General features: G+C 41.2%; 1 protein-coding gene and 1 long non-coding RNA gene across 2 annotated transcripts in view; one reads left to right on the top strand and one right to left on the bottom strand.

The window, feature by feature from the left end:
* Positions 1-596: 596 nt before the first annotated feature.
* On the bottom strand, positions 597-9,107 carry LOC109614684. The gene is made up of 3 exons (XR_002195618.2): positions 8,875-9,107; positions 4,317-4,405; positions 597-1,920 (listed from the first exon to the last, which is right to left on the bottom strand). It is a non-coding gene; the product is annotated as an uncharacterized LOC109614684 (long non-coding RNA).
* The window catches only part of myo9ab (myosin IXAb), a 122,829-nt gene continuing 105,659 nt past the window's right edge, over positions 6,477-23,646 (top strand). The window contains exon 1 of the mRNA XM_010883943.5: positions 6,477-6,772. The gene's annotated coding sequence lies outside the window, so the exon portion shown is untranslated. The remainder of the gene's footprint in view (positions 6,773-23,646) is intronic.

Raw genomic sequence — 23,646 nt, 5'->3', positions numbered from 1 at the left:
TTAGTTTTCCTCACTCATCTCTGTATTGTTTCATTTGAATTGTTTGAACCAAAAAAAATCCAGTTTAAATTTGATTGAAGTTAATCTTTTTTTTGGCAGGTCTTTAGGAACATTGACCAGGGGCATGTGTGGTCTGGAGCATAGACCACTACACCAGACTCTGGCACTGGAATAAGAATGTTATACTGGAGAATATTCTACACACAACTGCTATTCTATTGGCTAACAACTGATATTCTATTAACAACCTACATGCCGAGTGTTGAGAATATTGTTCCCTATATAAAGCTTAAAATGTGTTTGTCTCATGGAGAAAGCCCTCACCCATCATAAATCAACAACACCACTATAAATACTACAGTAATATCTTCAAAATTACTACAGTTTACATCTGTAAAACTTTGCACTGCATACTGCAGAGTATGTACACAAATATAACAATACTGCAGTATATATACCATAATATACTCAAGTATTGGGATATCATACATAGGATATTAAAATATAAAATAATTTACAGTAGAAAGTTAGGTGTAGCATACATGACGGTTAGAATAATTTTATTTTCCATTTCCATTGGGTAAATTGTTTATTTTATTGGTGTCTGCATATTTTTGGGTTGTTGCCTCCGCCTATAGAATTGGCCTTTATTGTCACGTGTTCCATGGAATTACTTTCAGAGAGTGAGCTGAACGGAAAATATTATATTTGAGTCACAACACTTAAGAAATGAAATCATGTGAGAAAACTTTGCACACATTTGTCAACATGTTGTCATGACCAAACAGTTGTTGAGGTTTAACACTTACAAGCATTTCTAGTCAACAGGCAATCAGGATGTTGGCATGAATAAAAAGGGCCACAGGTAAGCTCACCTGTGTTTTTGAAAAATGGATGACCGCATTAGTGAGGAAGAGGAAGGTCTAGAAAGAATAACAAAGAGGAATAGAAAGAAGAACAAAGCTGTCTAATTAAAGTCGTGGCACTGTGCTTGTCACGACTGTTCAGCTAAACCTCAACCGCTACGCTGTTACATAACTTGTTAGAATTTTTATTTAATCAAAGTAGGTAATTTACTGTAAACGTATCTGACTATTGAGCTGACTTCCATGTTTTCTATACTCTGAATCACTATGCATTAGCACACACTCTACAGATCCAATACAGGATGCTTAGGCATTTTCATTACAAAAACCTTATACCTTTCTAATAATAATTTTTTCCTTATGGGCAAAAGTGTTGGTGAATTAGAAATTTTTTTTACAATTATAGTATTTGTATATTTTCTGTACATAATTTTTTAGACATAATTGACAGTGTATCATTTCATGCAGAATGAAAAATGCATAGTTCTGGAGCATATTATGGATATTGATTAATGAATAGCTCTTTTTCAAATAGTGTTTTCAATACCTCTCAACAGTGTGCAGTGGGTACTCAGTACTGTTATTGTTTTTGGTGCTTTTGGGTGACTTTTGATGTCAAGGTTTTATTCATATGACAGATAATGTGTGAGAGATCTGGGGTTTGGTCAATATTGTGAGATTGGAGAAGTGTGTTCATAGTTTTTGGAAAATGTAGTACATACTCAGGAAATGTGTGGTAACAGTTGTGAAAATCTGTTATTTTGAATATAAAACACCACACTAGTGTCGAGCCTTGACTGTGTAGCTAGAGTAGGAGTAGTTGGGAAGCCCCATGAGTGATAAAAATTTGCCAGCTTCGCTCAAGAAGGGAGGTGTCGTCAGCAATTTCCTGGTCTTGTCAGTCTTTACTCCAACAGTTGGCTCTGGCAACTGCAAAGCCGACGATTGTCATCAGGTGAGTGAGCTTCCCCTCTGGCAGAAACCAGAATAGCTTGGTGCAGACGCCTGTGAGTACTCGCCTTTACATATTATTCTCATGTCAATCTTCTAGAACCTGTTGGACCACAGTAACAACTGGATATGAAAAAATTGTGGGAAGAAATATTCTAATGACCAACAGACTTCGGTGAAACTGTTCTCTCCCTCCCTTCCACAGAATAAATCAGCAACAAAAACATCATCAAATGACAAAAAAGCCTGGAAACAGAAGCAATGTATTTTGAAGAAATTGTTTGATATGTTGAGACACCAGAGATCAGCTAATACAAGGAAGCCCAACCAAGGGCATCCCGAATGCAAATATTTTACGAAATACCCCTTCAATTACAATCATACAAAAAAAATATATAACTCAGATGCCAAAGATGTCCTACTAATCAACTTAACTTTCAGTTAACCGTGGCTAGCAAGACAGGTAACTACTCTGTTGAACCACCCACCGCAAACAAATATAACAGAACTCACAAAATATTACTCATACAATTAATGTTCATTGATCAGGTAATGGCTTCAAAGATGTTCCATCAAACCAGCAGACCTGATTCCTTTAATTAATATTTTGATAATAAGTTGACTCTTTGAGGCGTTACCAAACATTCTCAAGACTGGTTACAAGTGCATTTGAATATTTGAATGACATTCAGAGTGATGTTTTTTCAGTTAAATGTTTTTGTGTCTATAAGACCATTTAAATCTCTTATAAATAATCATTTATTGTCAGCTGAATGATTTTCCATTTATTTCATTTTTGTAATGTTTTTGTTTTAATTTAGGGTTCAACTTTACTTTATAAATAAAAGTAAAATAAAAAATAAATGTAATATGTTTATGGCTAAAACCAAAACCAAAAAGTTTGGGTATGAGGAGTAATCTGGGAAATCCTGAGTTACTGTGACTATCAACAGTACACATATGCAGTAACTGCAATTTCAGGGCCATCCTTGACAAAATGCTGATCTGTCTAGGTTTCTCTGGGACCTGAGAGGTCTGTTGTGTTTCTCGTCTCTTGTGACTGTGGCCTCTGTGCCTTTTGTCCCTATCAGGTCCCACCTACTGCCTTTGGCTAATGTGGCCTTTTCATGTAAAGCAACTGTCAATTTTGACAGTGATGCTAGTCGGTTTTGAATGTACGGAATGGAGCCCCTCTGTGTCAAGGAGTTGTTTTCGAACTTATCCAGCCAAAGGAAGGATTTCCTTTTCAAAATGTAAGCCATGGAAAATATGTCCCTGCGCTTGGAAATCAATCCCCAGAAAAACAGGTGATGAGCGCATTACACATACTTTCCACATGTACACATCATACATGTGCCAATCTTATACCAGCGAATGCCACATTGGCGTTTCAATTACTCAGACATGTCTTGGGGGCAGATCTGTTCTGTGATAAGTTGCTATAATGTGATAAGTTACTTTAATGGAGAGGGCTGAACTTGCATTTCAAACTTGTGAATTCTCCAAGAGGAAATTTAACCTTTACCCTAACCGTTTTAAATTCAAACATATATTGAGTGACTTCAGAGTTGGGATGTAAGCTCTCCCGTCTCCATTGAGTCAACCAATCAGATGAATCTTCCTCCAAGACATGTATGGGTAAGTAAAACTCCCACCACCCATCAAAAGTGGCCTTGTTTGTCAGATACTGGTTCAAACAGAATAGTCAAGGTCATTACAGCCCTGAGCAGCTGATATGTATTGTTTTAGGAACTATAGTGTATCGTTGTAAGCTGTTAGAGTACATCTGTTGTTGTTTCATCCACCTGAACAGGCAGGACCTTCCTTTACTGCACCTTGTGGTTCCAGACTAAAAGCAAGGAGAGTAAAAACAATGAAATCCTCTAACACTGGAATAACAGGACATGTCAAGAAAACTGATAATGTTTAAAGATAGGGGTTTGGAGTACGGGAATACTGTACTTGGCTTGACCTCCATTTACGATTTCACCTCCGTTTCAACACATCTGGGCTTAAAACCCTATTATCAGTTACCTGCCGATGAGTAATTGCATATTGGCTGAATGAGAAATGTATATTTTCAAACACTCTTCACACACCCACGATTCACCACAAAATGATGAGCTCACCTGTAAGCATAAGTAAACACATTTAACTGATAGTGGCACCTGGCTTGATACATTCCTTTCCATGTTTTCAGATGGAAATTAAGCTCCTCCTCATGTATATATATGGAAAGGCTGGAGCAGGAACCAGACACAGTTCAGACCCTTAACAGTTCAGGGCATTAAGTTGCTTCCTTGAGGGTTTTCAAGATCTGCTTGAGTTATTGATTCCAGTAACCTTCTGGTTGGAATTCAAACTGTCAACCCTTTTGTTCCTGGCCTGTTTCTTTAACATCAAGGCCTTTCCTTAACTAAAGTAATTTCCACAATCCTTCTTGTCAAAAGAATACAATACTGTTCTACCAGAAGAAATTAAATTATGGGTATAACTCACCAACTTCACCTTCAGCAGCAGCAGAAGAGGTAAGTCATCTTGCTGTTGTCTCCATAGATGGGCCTGCATCACCAGCAGTGGAGAACCTGCTTTGAAATATAAAACAGTTCTCTGAATGTAAAATGTTCTGGGTCGCATGCTTTAATTTTATGTTTAAAAACTGTGTCATCCGAGTGGTGGATTATGATTGGCTGAAAACAGTGCTATGAAAGTATACAATAATTACTTTTTGCTGTTCTTATTACATTGGTAACTGATGATTTTTAGTAAAGAGAAGTCTCAGGATTTGCTATATGGCTCATACGGTATGGGATTTGACCAAGGGCTGTATCCAAACTCTCTGCCTTATGTCATGTAACCAGTGCACCAGTGCAATCAATGTTGAAGTGCATGAGTAAACTGTCAGAAAGAGACAGCACAAACCAAGAAGAAGCCTCTTCTCTCAAAAAAAAGAATAAAGAAATTTTCATTGGTCAGACAACACCTGGGAAAAGTCCAAAATGAGTCAAGGAAGTTGTCTAACTGCAATGTGTCACAACCCGACTCTTTGATGGTGACGAGCAAGGACAGGACTGAGCACCAGGAGCTTTTTTACTTCTAGTTGGTCCCAAACCCAGGTGCATCCGGTCACCTTATCGACCAATCTGCTAAAAATAAAAGCACACAAACAGAGAAGGGGGTAGACAGAGCGAGAGGAGTGTAGTAAATGCCAGACTCCATGCAAAGCACAGAGACTGTGACATTATGGTTTGGGTTACTTTGCTGCCTCTGACCCTGGCCAACTGGTCATCACTGAGTCAAACATGAATTCCATATTGCATCAAGGAACACTTGAGAGTGATGTGAGGCCATCTTTCAAAAAGCTGAAGCTGAACCAAACATGAATCTTGCAACAGGACAATCATCTTAAACACACAAGCAAAGCTACAACAGGATGCCTCAAAAAGAAGAAATGGAGGGTTATGGAATGTCTGAATCAAAGCCCAGATCTCAGTCCTATCAAAAAGTTGTGGAGGACTTGAAGTGTGCCATTCACACAAGTAAGCCCTCAAACATGACACCATTGAAACAGTACTGTACAGAAGAGGGGGCAAAAATTCCTCAGAGTCAAAAGAAAAGAAGGAAAAAATACAAAGACAACATTCCAGGGGATGTAATTAGTTTTTCAATAATTTATGAGACAAACCTTTACAGCAACCACTTTAATCATTTGGCATTAAATCTAGTAGTAAAAACACATATTCTAACAGTTGCAAAACTAACATTCAAAAAGCATTATGTGAACAAATACAATGTTGACAGCCAACAAAAAGTTTAAATTAAGATTTTGTATAAAGAAATCTAGCACAGGGCTTCTACAACTTTCATTGCTCCACTAATGTGGTTCACAATCGTATTTTGCTGTCACCGCTGCCTGTGGTCAAAATTAGAATGATAAAGGATGTGTTCTATAAATGACAGTATTTATATATCAATAAGACTATATTTTGGGGTTTCTCAATATATGTAGCACTTTATTCACATTACCGTGTCATGCACATTAACATCTATAATCTCAAAACCTCACTTTTCTAACTGTCCCCAACACAAGAATGGAATCAGTTAAAAGGGTTCCTAGGTTTTCTGCACATCTTCAAACATATTCTAGAGGAACTTCAAGCAAGATTATAGATTATATACGTTTTTAAACGTATATAATGCTTTTTATTTCACCTGATTTTTCATGTTTTAATTACGTTTTAATTATTCTGTGTGTTACTGTGTGTTGCTTTTTGACCAGGGCTCAATTTAGTTATTTATTCATTCCGAGTATGTAAAGGATTATACATATAATAAGAAAGATTTATAATCTAAAATAATGATTTTGTTTTCATAAAGGTAAAACTGGCCAACAACGCTCTGGGTCTAGGGTGGACATATGGCATAACATCAGAAGGCATATTGCATTCCTGCGATACTATGGCTAAAAGCAGCAAAAGCAGAAAGCCTATTAATAATTATTCGAATAATTATGATGCGGTAGGCGCGTTCAGGTAGTAATTTTCCTTACTCGTTGACGCCTATTCCCACCACAGCTCCCTCCCACCAAAAGTAAGCTACCTCCCACAACCGAATAAAGCGTTAAAATTGAACGCGCAATGCGCGTGCCAGTCATTTGATTTACAGAAAAAAAAATACCACGCGCTCTATGAGCGACGTTACACGAAGCTTTCAATACGTAATATTCTGGAGGAGAAAAAATAGGAAATGTGGATCATCGTGGCCACCGTGGATGAAACCTGAACTGAGTAAGATGTGTTGAAGAAGCAAAACAGGGGTGCTGTTAGGTCACATTGTTCATGCGTGAAACGGGATTTAGTATGAGTTTTTGAATGCAGTATTTGTAAGCATACGGAGCGCGCGCATAAAGGTTGTATCGGGAGCGTGGAGAGGAGTGGATTCAAGCAACAGTGGAGGTAAGCCCGTTTGATGACGTTACTTACGCTTAAGGTACAAGGTTTTATTTTTATAGTCTATGACAATTATGCTATTTTTGTTTAGGACACAAATGCCAAATCTACATGTCCCCCTCTGAAAGCGATTGACATCAAAGCGAATGTCAAATCGCTTTTTCCAGCTGCTGTCTGTGAGCATAGCGTTGAATGGCACATCCATCGTGTCCGTTCAATTCCAGTACAGAGACGTTTGGTTGCCTATTACATAGAGAATACCACGCGATACATCAGCACTCTGGGTTTATTCAGGCTTGTTGGTCGAAAAACCATACCGATGTCACCAAAATAGTCGTGAAGAGACATCCAGAACCCCGTTGTATTTGATCTGACTTAAACACGAGGTATATTGATCATATTTTCCAACATGATAGAATATTTGTTGACCTAGCTACATGTAGACAAAAAAACACTGTTGATGGAGAAGTAAGAATGAATGTGACGCATCACGCATTTGCTTTAGTTACTTTGTACCCTGACTGGTGGTGGGAGGGTAGCAGTCGGTAATTAATATTTGACATCCGTTGTGGTACACATGTAGCCATTGCGATATTTGTCATTGGTCAGCGGGGCTTGTTCTGTGAGGTTGGGTATTGATTTGATGTAGGGATCCTTGATTATTGCTTCGTAGGCGTTTGAGAAACCGCACTGATAGAGCCACACTATATTTATTATGTACAGTTTATCTGTAGTGTATTGTTTACGGTAGCATCATTACATTATCTTGGACGCATGTCCATACTTAAAATAATGGTTTAGTTTAACATCTGTTAATGCTAGCCTGATTGAAGCTGAACCCGGCTTGTTTAGGCACAAAAAAACAAGCCAAGAGCTCCACATGACTGCAGAAGAGCATCAGACTTGGCCTACATCTCTACAGGTAATGTGGTCCCTCAACCCATGACTCAGTCTGACTCCACAGTGCTGTGTAAATGTATCATATTGGGGGAACACATATGACCATTCCTTCAACTCCCCTTCATTAAGCAACAGTCCTCTCACAACCCATGTCACGAGTTGCCATCAGCCTTGGGCAATCATCATGAAATACAACAGTAATGTCATTCCTCTCAGCATGGTCTAAAGTCATTAGGGCGTGAAGAGGTGATATGTCCAGAAGAAAGTATATTCAATGATATCCATTTACAGATTTATGGAGTTCTTGGGTTAATGACTCACAAAGCACAGTTGAAAACCTCACGCCGTTAGTTGGACAGGAACTGATTCAAAAAGTTTGCAGTATGTCATTAAAATTGTATGCAGGTGATTGCGTAAGCAAGCAAAGGAAAAGCCTTGGAGAAAATAACTGAAGCATTGGTTTGACAGATCACCCGAGGCACAGAGTGCGTTTAATGCTGGGATCCTTAATTTCTTCAAATTTTGGGACTTATAAATAAATTATTTATAGCCACTGATTCTTGAAGAATACATCTTAAATTCCTTATGAGCTAATTTCAACTGTCATACCCCATCAGAATCCAACAAGCTTTTTTAGCCTGTTTGTCAACATAATTGTGTACTTTCGAACATGGTTTTGTGATCATGTTTGTCTTCGATGGTTAGGCATTGCTTTAATATTTGTGTCCATGAGTTGAAGGAGGTTACATTTCTCCACCCCCATCCGTCGACTATTTACCAACCACAGATGGTGTGACTACTTCCATATTGGTGAAATTGTAAGCCAAATTTAAGTCTGAGAACAAATGCCTGGTTTAAAAAGAATATGTATCACCTGGAGAATTAGAGGTTTCATTATTTAATCTACCCACATTGGCTAGCGAAAGCTCTGTAGTCATGTGCCATGATGCATTGCTTTCCTATTAGAGGCGAATATTAGATAGCATTGTGAAATGATAGGGATATTGATGCAATGGCGGTATTTGCATTGCCAATGTATCTGTTAAATTAAATGATTTGATGACATCCCCTCCAAATTCAGATACACATGCCAATGTTAGCACATAGACATTCTGTTGTCCTTCCTGTCTCAGGCAGCTGCTGCCCAACTGCAAGGCTGATCAGCTAGACAGACAGGTGTGCACAGTGGAGCAACCGGAGTGGCTTACCTCACTGTAGCAGACAACTCTCCTGTTCAACGGCTACAATCGCAGACCATGTGCCACGTTACAGCCCGACCAATAGATTCGGTCAGCCAATCCACTGCTGTTTTTCAATCAAAAACATCCAATAGGATGTGTTGTTTTCCCAATGATGCTTGGTCATACCCATGCCTTCACTGTGTACACGGTAGCTTGGTATTCTGCAGGGAATGTGAACGTTTTTATGGATGCCTCAGTCACCCACCGCCCCCGTCGCCACTACATCTCTGACGATTTTGCAGTCAGCTCTTGTGGTCTTGCATGTTGCAAAACTCAAGTTATGGCCTGTAAAACAATATCAGGAAGAGGTCAGTTCCTCCCATACCGTAGGCTTAAACAGAAACCAGAGCTAAAAGCAGCCCATACAGAGGTGTATTTATAGGCCGAGCACAATGGGTGGGAAGGGTTTAAATAGACCGGTCTTCATCCAAGCGTGGCCAAGGGACATAGAGAATCTACAATGGTGAGTGTCGTTGTCACGTTCGACCCGCCATGTTGAAAGATAACCCAGTAAAGTTTGTGTTCTGGTGAGAGGCGGGCCCCCCAGGGCAGGCGTGTACGCTTTGTGCTACTGGGCGTCTACTTGTGACAAGTCCCACCAGTTGACCAGATTATGTCACAACGGGACAGTTTGGCCTCAGTCACCACTCTATCTGTGCTTTTGACCTTATAAGCATTTTCAGTGAATTTACTTTTTGGTTATGGCAGTTTCTGTCTAAATTGACCCAACATAATTGCACCAGAACTGGATTTACCATCACAAAATCAGTTCAGCCTAAATAGTCAGCCTAAGTTGTTTATTGAATATAAAGTGTAGGTATTTTCACTGAAATTGCTTTTGTCAGAGTTAGTCCACGGTGCATTTAACAAAGCAAAATTAAAGGAATGTATGAAAGGGAAGTAAATGAATAAGATGGTGTCCTATTGTAGCTGTCCGATGATATTAGCTTCATATTCCTGTTGTGAAAACGTTCTTCAAAGGGCCGTGTGTCACTGGTGCCCATTGTTACTGGAACATCAGCATTTTGTTTGATTTTCAATGTGGCCTGATTCTGAGTGGGGCGCTTTGTTTCTTTGTTGTCTCAAAGCTGGGCCTTCAGTGAATCTCCAGGGAATCAACATATGTTGCTATTTCTTTATTCATCTACTTCTGTTCAACATGACAGGAGTATTCTGTTTTAAGGTAAATAAATTATTTTACTGGAGATGTATTGTCAGACATTCCATCCCTTCTGTCATATTATTGGACTGTTTCGCTCTCCGTAAGGAGATACCGACATTTTGACCCAGAGAAACACTCATGTTTGCCTGGCTGGCCTGTCTTGCTATGTAACCCCTCTGTGGCATAAGGCAGCAGCTGGATAGGAGGGCAGTGGACGCTGGCCCTGGCAACACCCCTGGCTGCTCTCTGTCTTGTGGTTAAAGTTCAAAAAGAGTAAGGGAGAGACTGAATGGGAGGGTGAGGGAACAGGCCGGAGACAGTAAGGGATTGAATGTATGCCCTCACTACTAGAACTCCCTCTCTGAATAAATGGGTCTGCTAAATGACTGAAATGTCAATAGTGGGAGAGCAATAACAAAGATAACGGAAATGTCAGTGGGCTTTCTAGGAGCAAGAACATTCCTTGAAACAAATACCTGTGGTGACAAAACACTGGTGTAGAAGCTCTACCTCAGAGACAGGGTACCATAGATTAGTCTGTCCTGCTGTTCTGTTTATACCCAGGGGATTTAACACTAGACAGCGCTTTGGCATTCAGACATCATATACAAACAACCTAGTTTTGGCACGCTGATTTGTTAGAACCAGGAATCTATATCCAGCCATATCAACTCCTGTTGTTTATGTTTAGCCACTCAGAAAGGTTTCCTTTGATTCTGTTCAGACCGTGAGTCGGCGGATTAGCGTTGCTTAAAGCCAAATCCCCAAAACACACAGGAACAATGGCAGGAGGAGACTCGGAGGATGTGGCGAGAGTCAATAGTGCTTAATGGCCATTGTGAGGCACAATCACAGTCCTGGATTCCTAAATCTACCATTGACTGCAACGCACGCTCTCTAAACTGAAGTTATGACAAAACGTTAGTCTAGCCATTCAGTGTGATTGGATAGACCACTGAAGAGGTGGTAATGGGAAATCAAGATGGATTTTGTGATTGACTGTCTACACAGAACTTATTGCTGAGGAGTTGATTGTAGATGGTCAGTTTGGTCTTGAGTCAGTCAGTTTAGTGTCAAATGCTGACGTTAGCATCGTTGCTCTTACTCCGCTGCTGATGGATTGAGTTGTTTGTGGGATTGACAGTTCTAGTCCAGCACAGCACTTCACTGAGGCAAACTGCCTCACACTCTTCTCATAAAGAGCGTTGAGGGCAATCAGCAGTCAAGTCCTCCCCCTTTTTTAAATTAGCACCATGTTGTTTGGTTTTTGAAGGCAACCGATAATTTCACATTTCCTAGTGTTTTGTGGTAAAGTCTGTTCACTGACTGACAAGGGTGGTAACGTTATTTAATGCTAGTGAAATTTTCATTAGTGATGAATCACAGTTTGGAATAAGTGCTTATGTCACTTGTTTTCTCCAGGACTTGTCTGAACAGTACTCAACAGTCTCTGTGGCACTCAATTATGTAATAAAAAATCATAATGCAACGTGATTGGTTAGTTTCAGTATTTTGAACTCTCCCTGTGACATCCTCAGACATCCTGGGGTCACTGCCAGGGTCTTACATTATCTATGGCGACCTTGGAGCAATTTGGGTGAAATGCCTTGCTCAAGGGCACAACAGGATTTGTAAAACAAACAAAAAAAATCCTACATTTCAGTTGGCTCAAGGATCTGAACTAGTTACGTTTGGTTTATTGTCCCGTCACTGTAACCGCTAGGCTGCCGTGTGTGGTTATTCTGGTCTGTAGCCGAACGACAAGCGAGGGAGATGGCTGTCGACAGACAGTCACATGCACCTCCTCAACAGCAGCGGTGTTTCAGTGTAGTGGTGGAACTGCGTGGCAGACAGTGGAAGGGCGGTGGCCAGTCAGTCTCCAGGCCTGCGTCACCGAGCTGGAACAATGCAGAGGAGACCCATGTTTGGGTGGGGCAAAACAGCATGATGAAGACCTGCTAGGCTAGCGCACTGTGTATGTCTGTGTCCTCATCTCTGTTTCTCTCTCTGCCTGTTTGTCTTGGTCTTGATGTCTGTGTCTGTCGGCCTCTCCATCTTGATCTCTTTCTATATGACATGCACTGTACTCTCTCCCTCCACTTGATTCCTCTTTGTTTCGTTCATTACTGCTTCATTTAGGTGAGATGACTCTGCAAGCGTCCTTGTCTGATGCTCCTGTAATAATTGCTTTGTCCCTCTGTACTGCAGGTGCCCTACTTGTTTGGACAGTGTGGATTCTGATCTGGGACACTGGACTATAAATGTAGTTGGTTACTAGGGGCATAGTAATTCCTTTACAGTATTTAATTGAGTACATGCCATGTGTGATTTTTAAAGGACTAGTAATTTAACGTAATGTTAAATCGGTCCTCTTCTTCAAGTATGCTATGGAACAGGAGAAACTTTCATCTGTTTCACTAATTACCTGCTTCAGCTAACTGTATAGCCCCTGTTAGCCAACAATCATGGGATTGCTGGTTGGGACAAAATGACAAAATGACCTTTTAAGTAAAGCGGATGAAATATGGAGTCGATTTGTGTTGAATTTGGACATTATTTTCCTTAACATGCTAACATAATTTCAATAGACTTTGAAATAATGTGAAAGTATGAAAAGGTACAGTATGTACTCACTCCTGTTAATCACTCTTGGTAAGTTTTGGTTAAATGACTTGTGTAATTGTAATGCTGGCTGGCTGACTAAGGAACTGATTTAAGGATTACATTTTCTCATGGTCCATGGCCTACTTTTAGAGAACCCTCTCAACATACAGTTGAAAAGTAGTGAACTACTCCTTTTGAATAAGTCTTTATCCTATTAGTTCAAAGATTCCGGTCTTAGAAAGAACACTTCCCATTTTATGTGGCACCAATGGTGGAAAAGCCATTAACTTAACATAGTAAGCTGTCAATCAAAAGTCTAGTTCATCTTTCATGATTTTGCCTGACTTGTCCTACTTCCCTCATGCAAAAAGGAACAGATAATTACAATGTAGGTATGTGAGACAGTTTGTCCAGTTCACCAGAGTTTGTCTACACCCAGTTCATCTAAGTCCCTTCATCTCCTCATGAAGCTCTGCTCTACATCATTTGATGTGGGGGGAAACATCAAAGGCTGAACACCCCCTCAATGGGTTCAGTTACTGATCAGAGCCTCACTTTTCCCCCATGTTCTTAGGCACACTTTAACACCGTACCGCTAATTTGTTCTACCCCTTCGCTGTCTCTCGTTTGTTTGTGACACGGGGAGCAGATGCACATGCCCACAGACCCCCAGGCAGGCCAGCCGCTTCCCTCCAGGAAAGGATTACAGAGAACCAAACAAACAAAGAGCTGTGTCCTTTTCAGAGGCTACGTGGTACTTCAGCTGTGGCCCCTACTGCCAGAGGACAAGAGGTCTCTGGGAGATCCACAAAAGGACAAGAGGTCTCTGGGAGATCCACAAAAGACTTTGATTGTGATGTATTATCTTAGTATCAATGCCAGGGCACCGATGTCACTGTAAGATGTATACTGTTATGTCAGTTCATACCAATTTATCAACATAGATGTCGGCGTAAATGAAGGTGAAACATCGTCATTATCTTGGCCTGTCCTTTCTTTTATTCCCTTCACAAAGTCTTCAAGTGGGCCATAGAAAATAACTGAATGACTGCAAACATTTAACGACTAGCATGGCTATATCTCCACTCAGAGATAACATTTCAGTGTCTCTTTGCATATTGTGGGGCGATATTGCGGTGCCATCTACTGAGCTGATGAAACCAGCATTGTCCACGCCTGCTCTGGAATGAGCATTGTGATTGGCCGGCGAGTGACGTGTCGGTGATGGTGATTGGATCGAGCTGAAATGTGGCTGATCCGTGTGGTGCTGCTCTGAAACGGCTCACTGGGGAGAGTGTGAACTTGAATGAGGTCGGTCACCAGCGGGCGAGGAAAGTGTGTTCCATCCCCCTGCACACACCCAACACATTCACGCCTGTATGCTCAGCTTTATCGCTCTACTCTGACTAAGTGAAAGTATACTAGTTAACTTGACTCTAGCTCTGGTCTGGCTAATACACCCCGGCTTCCTCTCAGCCACACGCAGCCCACCCCCCGCTGGAGTAAAACAAGTGTGCTGTCCAGTAGCCCACTGTCTCCATTGATCTGTCCTTTCACATGGCCTAAGAAGTAGAGGATACCAGACTGTACTTTATATTTATATGTATACATACATACAGACACACACACACACACACACACACACACACACACACACACACACACACACACACACACACACACACACACACACACACAGAGTACCAAGTACTTCAAGTGGCCAGACTTGTTCAAGAAGAGTGCACTCCTTTATATCCACAGCCTTGTGACTGAACTGCTATGTTTGGTGACAGAACCAAAGATCTTTTGCCTGAGCCGCTCTGGGTACTGAGCTGGACACTGTGCCTAGGCTTGGTGTTGGTCTCATGAAGTGTACAGGCTGGGGGAAAGGAAGGCTGTATGCTCATTCAGTTACTTCTCTGTGCACTCGGTCCTTAATGGTTAATAGATTAATTCAAGTGTGCATATACATTTAGGTCTGGAAATATTTGGACACTGACACAAATTTCATAATTTTGACTATGACTATGGATTTGAAATGAACAACCAAGATGCAATTGAAGTGCAGCTATTCAGCTTTAATTCAAGGGTTTGAACAAAAATGTTGTATGAAAGGTTTAGGAATTGTAACCATTTTCATACCCAGTCCCCTTATTTCAGGGGATCATAATATAATTGTACAAATTAACACAATCAAAAATATAATGTTCATTTTTAATACTTTGTCGAGGGCCCTTTCCAGGCAGTGACTCCTTGAATTCTGGAATGCATGGAAATCACCAAACCCTGGGTTTCCTCTTCTGTGATGCTTTGCCAGGCCTTTACTGCAGCTGTCTTCAGTTGCTGTTTATTCATGGGTCTTTCTGCCTTACGTTTTGACTTCAGAAAGTGAAAAGCATGCTCGATCGAGTTGAGATCAGGTGATTGACTCGGCCACTGCCAAATATTCCACTTCTTTGCCTTAAAAATGATCTCCTGGGTTGCTTTCACAATATGTTTTGAGTCATTGTCCATGTGTAAAGTGAAGTGCTATCCAATCAACTTCGTAGAATTTGGCTGAATCTGAGCATACCATATATCCCAAAACACCTCAGAATTCACCCATCAATCAAGTCACATCATCAATAAACACTAGTGACCCAGTGCCACTGGAAGCCATTCTTGCCCATGCCATCACACTGCCTCCACTGTGTTTTACAGATGATGTGGTATGCTTCGGATCATGAGCCACTCCAAGTCTTCTACATATTTTTTTTCTTCCCATTATTCTGGTACAGGTTGGTTTTAGTTTCATCTGTCTAAAGAATGCTCTTCCAGAACTGGGCTGGCTTTTTTAGATGTTTTTTGGCTAAATCTGGCCTTTATATTCAGGAGGCTTATGAATGGTTTGCACCTTGTGATGAGCCCTCTTTATCTGCTATTGTGATGTTTTCTCTTTATGGTAGACTTGGATAATGATATGCCTACCTCCTGGAGTGTGTTCTTCACTTGGCTGGATGTTGTGAAGGGGTATTTCTTTACCATGGAAAGGATCCTACGATCATCCACCACTTGTCTTCCATGGACGTCCAGGCCTTTTTGTGTTGCAGAGCTCACCAGTGCATTCTTTTTTTTCTCAGAATGTACAAAACTGTTGATTTGGCCACTCCTAATGTCCCTGCTATCTCTCTGATGGAATATTATTATTTTTCACTTGAAACAGTTGAGAGCTCCTTTGTTGCGGGTTCACAGCAACAGCTTCCAAATGTGAATGCCACACCTGGAATCAACTCCTGGAATCAACCCTTTACCTGCATAATTGACGAAGAAATAACAAAGGAATGGCCCACACCGGTCCATGCTTTTTGTTTTGCTTTAGAGTCAATTGTCCTATGACTTTTGGTCCCTTGAAAAAGAGGGCTACATATTAAAGAGCTGTAATTCCTAAACCCTTCCTCCAGTTTGGATGTGAATGTGCTCAGATTAAAGCTGAGAGACTACACATTAATTAACAGTAACTTGAGTATATTCTGGTAAACAGCCAAAATAACTTCTGTCGGTGTCTTATTTCTAGACCTAACTGTATGCATTTGTGTCTGTCTCCATTGTGTGCATGTGCGTGCACGTGCGTGCGCTTGACGCCAGGGCAGAAGGGCACCACTCAGAGCTCCCCCGTCTCATCAACTCCTGCAGTCCCCTGCAGATTTCATCTGTGGCAGTCTCTATTCGCCAGCTCAGCCCAGCACGCCTCGTCTCTGATTGACAGTTGATTAGGGAGAGAGAGGCTGTGGAAGGTAGACGAGGAGAAGAGCAGCTGCCGGCAGATGAAAAACAATCAATGTGTTTCTTTGGCTCTAAGTGGATTTGGTGGGTTGGGGGGTTTCAGTGTCTGTATTGCAATGGGGAATTGCATTGTGTGTGTATGTTTACACACACACACACACACACACATTCACATTCAACTGTAGGTCATAACAGAATGGCACAATCATAAAACAAAACCTGGCAACAAAGAAAAAAAAATAACTGACCCCTGTTCGAAAGTCTGCATACCTTTAGTTCTTAATACTGTGTATTGCCCCTTTAGCATCAATGACAGCGAGTAGTCTTTTGTAATAGTTGCCCTGAATTCTTGCAGGTGGTATAGCTGCCCCTTCATCTTGGCAAAATGTCTCCAGGTCATGCAAAGTCTTTGGTCGTCTTACATGACCCACATGTTTAAGCTTTCCCCAGAGTGGCTCATTGACATTAAGGTCAGGAGACTGTGATGGCCACTCCAGAACCTTCACCTTTTTCTGCTGTAACTACTGGAGGGTCAACTTGGCCTTGTGCTTAGGGTCATTGTCGTGCTGGAAAGTCCAAGATCGTCCCATGTGCAGCTTTCGTTCAGAAGAATGCAAATTGTCTGACTTTTATCAGGTCTGCATTCATCAGGTTAAACATAAGGATGATGAGTCATATTGTAAAAATCAATGACAAAATGTCACTTTCTGCCAGGGTATGCTTATGAGCACAACTAATATCATTTTTATATTTATATTGTGTGTTATAAATATAGGTGAATATGGGACAAGGGTGTTTGTGTCTGTAGAGTTAATTTCAGTTTATGTCCTTCATAATGAAGTTGAGGAGGGAGCTATGAGATCACTATGGTGTTAGGTCTTTTCCTCACAACACAAATTATGAATCATGTCATTCCAAAAACCCCTACAGACTACAGCAAATAAGTGCAGGTTTTCTAAGTTGACTTATGATTGTAAAATTGCTTAATGACCCCAAACAATGCTTGATAATTTCTCTCTTAACATTATTCTTCACAAATGTGTTGTTGTGTAATTCATTAGGATTATTTCATTACCCAGATTTGCTTACTCCCTAGTAGTTTAGTCTTCCTTGGGCACCCTTTGAGCTTTGGGTCTTAGTGTCCTGGGGGTTTCTGGGATGTTGGTTTACTCTGTTTTGGGGAGACAACTGGAGGGCAGAACAGGTAGTACACCTCTCTCAAATCTGGAGTGGGACAACCCTTCAGATGGGGTTGGGGGGGTAATGGGAATATCTAGAGTAATTCTACAGCTCTTCTCTTTGGCCAGTGTCTTGTGTCTAAGGGTTGGGTGCAATGCCAATTCCTGTGTAGAAGTGTCTGATTTAGCCCACATCTTTTCCGTTGGGGATCCACTTCAACACAGTGGCCCGGAAATGTCTCCTCAGACACAGGGAACTAGTTTACTAGTCAGTATTTATTCCTCTGGTGTCCAAACTGACAGTCAATGCTGATGTAGTGGCTGTTTTGGCCGCGTTCCCGCTGTGTGCGTGTGTGCCAGGCGTGTCCGGCCTTTGAGAGCGGTTGAGCTCAGGAAATGGGAGGAGATCTCTCTCAGACCAAAACAGCAAACACGACCCCCGGTGTTTGGACATCTCCACTTGAATGTGCTTCCGCTTTTTGCTCTGTCCCAATTTCCACCATATTCCCTACATAGAGTACTACTTTTGTATAGAGACCTATGTATCCTGGTCAGAAGTAGTGCATTTTGGAATTAAATGGGGTGCAATTTGGTATTTTTTTTTTTATGCAACAAACCGTTGCAAACTCTTGTATTTGAAGAAATTTGTCCAAGAAACAAGACATTTTAGTTTTCTACCTGACCAACATGGTTGTGTCCCAAATGCCTCCCTAAACTGTGAAATGGAAGACATTGGAACAAGGTTTCTAGTCCAAAATAGTGCGCTTTGGCAAGGTGTGCCTGTTTGGGTGTTGTCATTGCCCCATGACAAACCATTAATTTCCATGTACAGTCGATTGACCCATTTTGACGTGATTTATTGATGAACATACTGTAGATTGAACGATTGATCGGCGTGACTGATTAATTAGGGCTGATTTGAGATTTTCAAAACAATTGATAATCTTTGTTGTTGTATGCCTATTATGGCCAATACTTACAAAGTGTAATCACTGCAAAAATGTCTAACCATAAACAACAGTGCTATTTTGAAAACTAATACCCAGCTGTAAAATGTTTTTAAACCTACATATTTAGCTAAAAGCCGTTCATGTTAACAGGCAGTATTTTCCAGGGTGGTCGTGTCACTAATCTGGAGTATAGTGAAAGCAGAGCAATGGTCTTTCTGCACCACATTGTAAATTTGTCTTGCAAATGGCATGATTAATTCATCAGAAAGTTAGAATTATTTCATATTGAAGGCTGTGTACTGTTACATAAATTTGGTTTTCAACAGGTTCTGTAAAATACGTTATTTCACTGTCCAATTTAACATTCCCTTTTCAAAATGTAAATTTCTATTTCTGACCATTTTAGTGACCAAAGTGATTTTTCTATCTGTCAAAGTTATTTTTAATTTTTTTATTAAATTGTTTAATAATAAACACAGCATTTAATTTGTCATGTCATTGATCAGTTCGAGATGCTTCATGCCTGTATTTAGTCATGCTCTGTGTGCGCGTGTCCGTCCATCCATCCATGTGTGAACTGTCAGCTGTGTGGCTGTCAGATGCACTGTTATCGTGGCAACGGGGAGTCATGGTAACGATTTGTTTGCAATCTATATTGTTGAACCTGATTCGATAAATGTTTACATTTGCTAGTTTTGTGTTTGATGTTTATGTAGATAACAACATTAATTAATCAGTCAAAGTAAATGCAAAACAAGGGAAATAAAAGGATTCTAAAATATCAACCTGAAGCAGAGCATGCTGGGAAGATTATTTTAACCTTAAATGTTTTTAATAGAAGTCAATATCAATACAAACATTTTGAGTTTTTAGGAAGTCTTTTCACCAGCTTTGAGTTACACTTAGTTGAAACATTTCAGTAGGAAATACCTTAGGCTTTACAGTGTATGCTCCCCAAGATTAGGCTGGCACCTTTGCTGGTGTAATTTCTTTAGTAAATAATAATAATCATGGAGTTCACAAGCTGTCTGTTATGGACTTTAGCGCTTTAGCTCATAATTCGATTCTCACTGGAATTATTAAGAGTCATTGATTAATTGTTAAGCATTACCTTTTAAGCCAGTAGCAACCCAAACTCTGAAATATGAAAAATTATTAAAGGTATCGTCAGGTTTTGTTACGGTAAAGATGCATCAATACTTTTTCTAAAATGTATTTCCTTGGGAGTGTAAAGGTATGCCTGGTCTGTTTTGTCAGGCATAACCTGGGACATTAAGCAAGTGCCTTCTGGTAACTAAGCCTGATATGAGAGACTTCCCTCCAGCCTGTCAGCACCAAAACCAATTGGTCATTAATTGGTCAACGATCAAGATCATTACTTCTTAGCTCTGAAGCATAAACTTAATGTTTTTGGCACAAAAGAACTTGGCAATATTTGGCACTTATTTGAGCTCTACGCCCTTTTGTTTTTGCTTTTTGTTTTGCATTATTTAAACCGAATTGAACATATCTGAGTATTAATTTAAGAATAAAGTAATTTTATGTATCTACAATATTAAGTAACATTGTGTTCATTGTTCATTCAGTATCAATCACAGTCGGTCGAGCTATCGAACATACATGGAAACCCTTATCATCCTTTTGCCTTGGACAAGCATTCATGCCCACATTGTATGTATTATTTACACGCACATTTGGGGTTTGAGAAGCGGACCCAATGTCAATGTGTTTGCACGGTTGTTTGCGCGTGTACATACGTCTGTGTGTGTTTCCCAAGTGCCCAACCTTTAAAATCCCAGTCCATTGAAACGAGCGTGTGCCCCCAGGCCAAACCCTATTGAGAAAGAGCTGCTTGGCCTAATGGCTGTATTCTCACAGTTAAATGGAGTGTGTCTAATCTACACTCACACAAACACCTCACCTCTGTCTCAATATCTGTCTCCTCGCCATCTCATCCCCGGCCGAATGACTGGTGGGTACCGGGCCAGAGGCCCCCGAGGCGAAATGTTGCCACACAGATAATGTTATTTTTGAACACAACAGAATCTCTATTCTCCTAATGTCCTGGAAGTAGAACCAGTTCTGTAGACATTCTGGATGTTGAGTCTTGTCCATTACGTTTGATAATTTCAATATAAAAGCAACTCTGTATGGTGGATTGCATTACTACGCTGCTCAAAAAAAAGGGGAACACGTAATCATCACAGTATAACACCAAGTCAATTAAACTTCAAGAATATCAATCTGTCCAATTAGGAAGCAGAAGTGATAGTGAATCGATGTCACCTATATTGGTGCAAATGAAAGTGACAACAGGTGCACTGGAGAGGCAACAGCAAGACAACCCCAAAAAGGGAATGGTTTTGCAGGTGGTAGCCACAGACAATTGCTCTCTTCTTAACCTTCCTTGCCTGATTCTTCTCTAGTTTTGGGTTTTGCTAGTGTCCTTGTCACTACTGGTAGTATGAGGCGGTACCTACAGCCCATTCAGGTTGTACAGGTAGTCCAGCTCCTCCAGGACTGTACATCCATACATACCGTCACAAGAAGGTTTGCTGTGTCTCCCAGTACAGTCTCAAGAGCATGACACGAGGAGATACCAGGAGCATGACACGAGGAGATACCAGGAGCATGACCTGAATTGGCAGGTCCGCCATTGGCGCCCCGTTCTCTTCACAGATGAGAAGGTTCACACTGAGCACATGTGACAGACGTGAGTCTGGTGACACCATCGTGAATGTTATGCTGCCTGCAACATTGTCTAGCATGACAAGTTTGGCGGTGGATCAGTGATGGTCTGGTGAGGTATATCCTTGGAGGGTCACACAGACCGCCACGTGCTAGCCAACAGTACCCTGAATGCTGTTAGGTACCGAGATTAAATCTTCAGACCCAACGTCAGACCTTAGGCTGGGTTCCTCCTGGGGCACAGGGTTCTTCCTGGTGCAGGACAATGCCCAGCCTCATGTGGCTAGAGTGTGTAGGCAGTTCCTGGATGATGAATTCTTTGATGCCATTGACTGGCCCTCAGGTTCCCCAGACCTAAACCTCTGGGACATTATGTATTGGTGCATCCGACGCTGCCAGGTAGCGCCACAGACTGTCTAGGATCTCACTGATGCCCTTTTCCGGGTCAGGGAGGAGATCCTCTTGGAAACAATCCGACATCTCATCAGGAGCATGCCCAGATGTTGCCCGGAGTGCATACACACTACAGGTGTTGTTGTGAGTGCATACACACTACTTAGTCACATTATGCGTTGCCATGATTATATCCACGGAAGTTGGAAGAGCCTGTGATTTCGATTGTTCACTTTGATTTTGGAGTTTGAATCCAGCACCCAGCCTCCAAATTCCCTAGAGTGTGTAGGTGTTCTTTGTTTAGTCTCTAACAGCTTTGGTCACCTGGATTGGGCAATATATCTTTTTTTCCCACAACCACTCAGTTTATTCTGGGAAAGAACCTGTAATGTTGCACAAGGTTGGCCTTGTGTTTTTGGTTATCTTGCTGCATGGTGAACTCCTCTTCCAGTGTCTGTTGAAAAGCAAAGTGAAGCAGGTTTTCCCTCTTGGTTTTTCCCTGCGCTTATCTGCATCCGTTTCTTTTTATCTGAACAACTCCCTCTCTTTACTGATGTCAGGCACGCCAATAACATGACTCCGTTGCAACCATAGTTAGAAATAACAAGGCTGTGACTCTGTGTTTCATTTGTCCCAAACTACTTATTTTATGTTCGGGTGGGGGGGGGGGGGGGGGCTTGCAATCCAATGTAATTATACATTTTCTCTCTGTCCACCTCCTTTCTTTTGTTCACATTTTATTAGCAGATTTAGGTGTTACAACTAATTGTGTAGGGATTTATGCGAAGTGTGTTAATGGGCGACTCTTGTACATCACCCAGAGTGCTGTACAAGAATGTCTCCCTATTAGGCTAGCTACCAGCTGACACGTTGTCCTGATATAATCCCTCAGGATTATCTTCCTTCTCTGATGGTGTTATTCCATCCAAGTGGGATCAGATGGAGAGGGCGGGGGCGAGCTGTTATCTGGGGTTACGTCGGAAACGGCGAGATGTCCAGAATTTCTGTCTGATTGGATCTGGGCACTTCTGACTCAACCCCTGTTGACCTACAGTATCTCAGAGGATGTGGTCTTCACGTTGAGTTTCAAGCAGCCTGGTGTTATTGTATCATTGCCTACTGGTTCCAGTTACGCCTTGAAACCGTCAATACTGCTTTTTGTACATGGAACACTGGTTGCTGTAATGGTACAGCGAGTCCAGCCCGTAATTACCTTTATCACTTGGAAGCAGCCAATGAGCATGAGAGACCATAGACTGGTACAATTAGGATGGTGTCTTCTACCTGATCAGGAACTGACAAAATAGAAATACCAATCTCGCAGATGTTTCAAAATCAAGTTGTCATTTTAAACGTATACATCTTGTCTGGAAAAAAAGGCATGTGTGGTTGATGTATTGACTAATCCACGAAGAAGCAGGCCTATTTGTCTGGGCTGCTAGCCTTCAGAGTGACTAATTAATGGGCATTTCCAATCTGGCCTTTGAACAGTCTTCGAGTGACGGTGTGCAGTGGAGCGCTCAGTGCTACGTGTTTTCATCTAATAGCAATAGCTTGGCTGAGAGAATTGGCTTGGCTCGAGGATGGGAAGAGTATCTCCTCTGTTTTCCTGTGGTGCTCACCAACCCTGAATCTGAGCCACACATGCCGTTGATCCTGTGGCGTTCTCAATCTGAGCTATTCAAGGCATTTATCCTGCGGTATCATCAATCTGAGTTATTCAGGAGATTTATGGAATTGTCAGTTCGAGTTATTCAGGACATTTGGCTTGCAGAGTTATCCGTCCGAGGGATTCGGGACATGTCGCTGATCGGGAGTTGTGATAGCATTATGGTTAATATCACTGGAGAATAATGACCAGCTGGGATTCTATTGATCTGATTTGATCCACCTGCTTATGGAGACCTGCTGGTTGTTGCTTCTCTTTACATTCTCTATGCTCTTGTAGATACTAACATACTGTATTTTCCCACGTAGGGTACCAGTCAAAAGTTTGGACACC

This window comes from Esox lucius, chromosome 19 (genome assembly GCF_011004845.1).
Source record: "Esox lucius isolate fEsoLuc1 chromosome 19, fEsoLuc1.pri, whole genome shotgun sequence".
In the NCBI taxonomy this organism is placed as follows: Eukaryota; Metazoa; Chordata; class Actinopteri; order Esociformes; family Esocidae; genus Esox; species Esox lucius.
The sequence above is the reverse complement of the archived record's forward strand: the minus strand, read 5'-3'. Positions and strand labels throughout refer to the sequence as shown.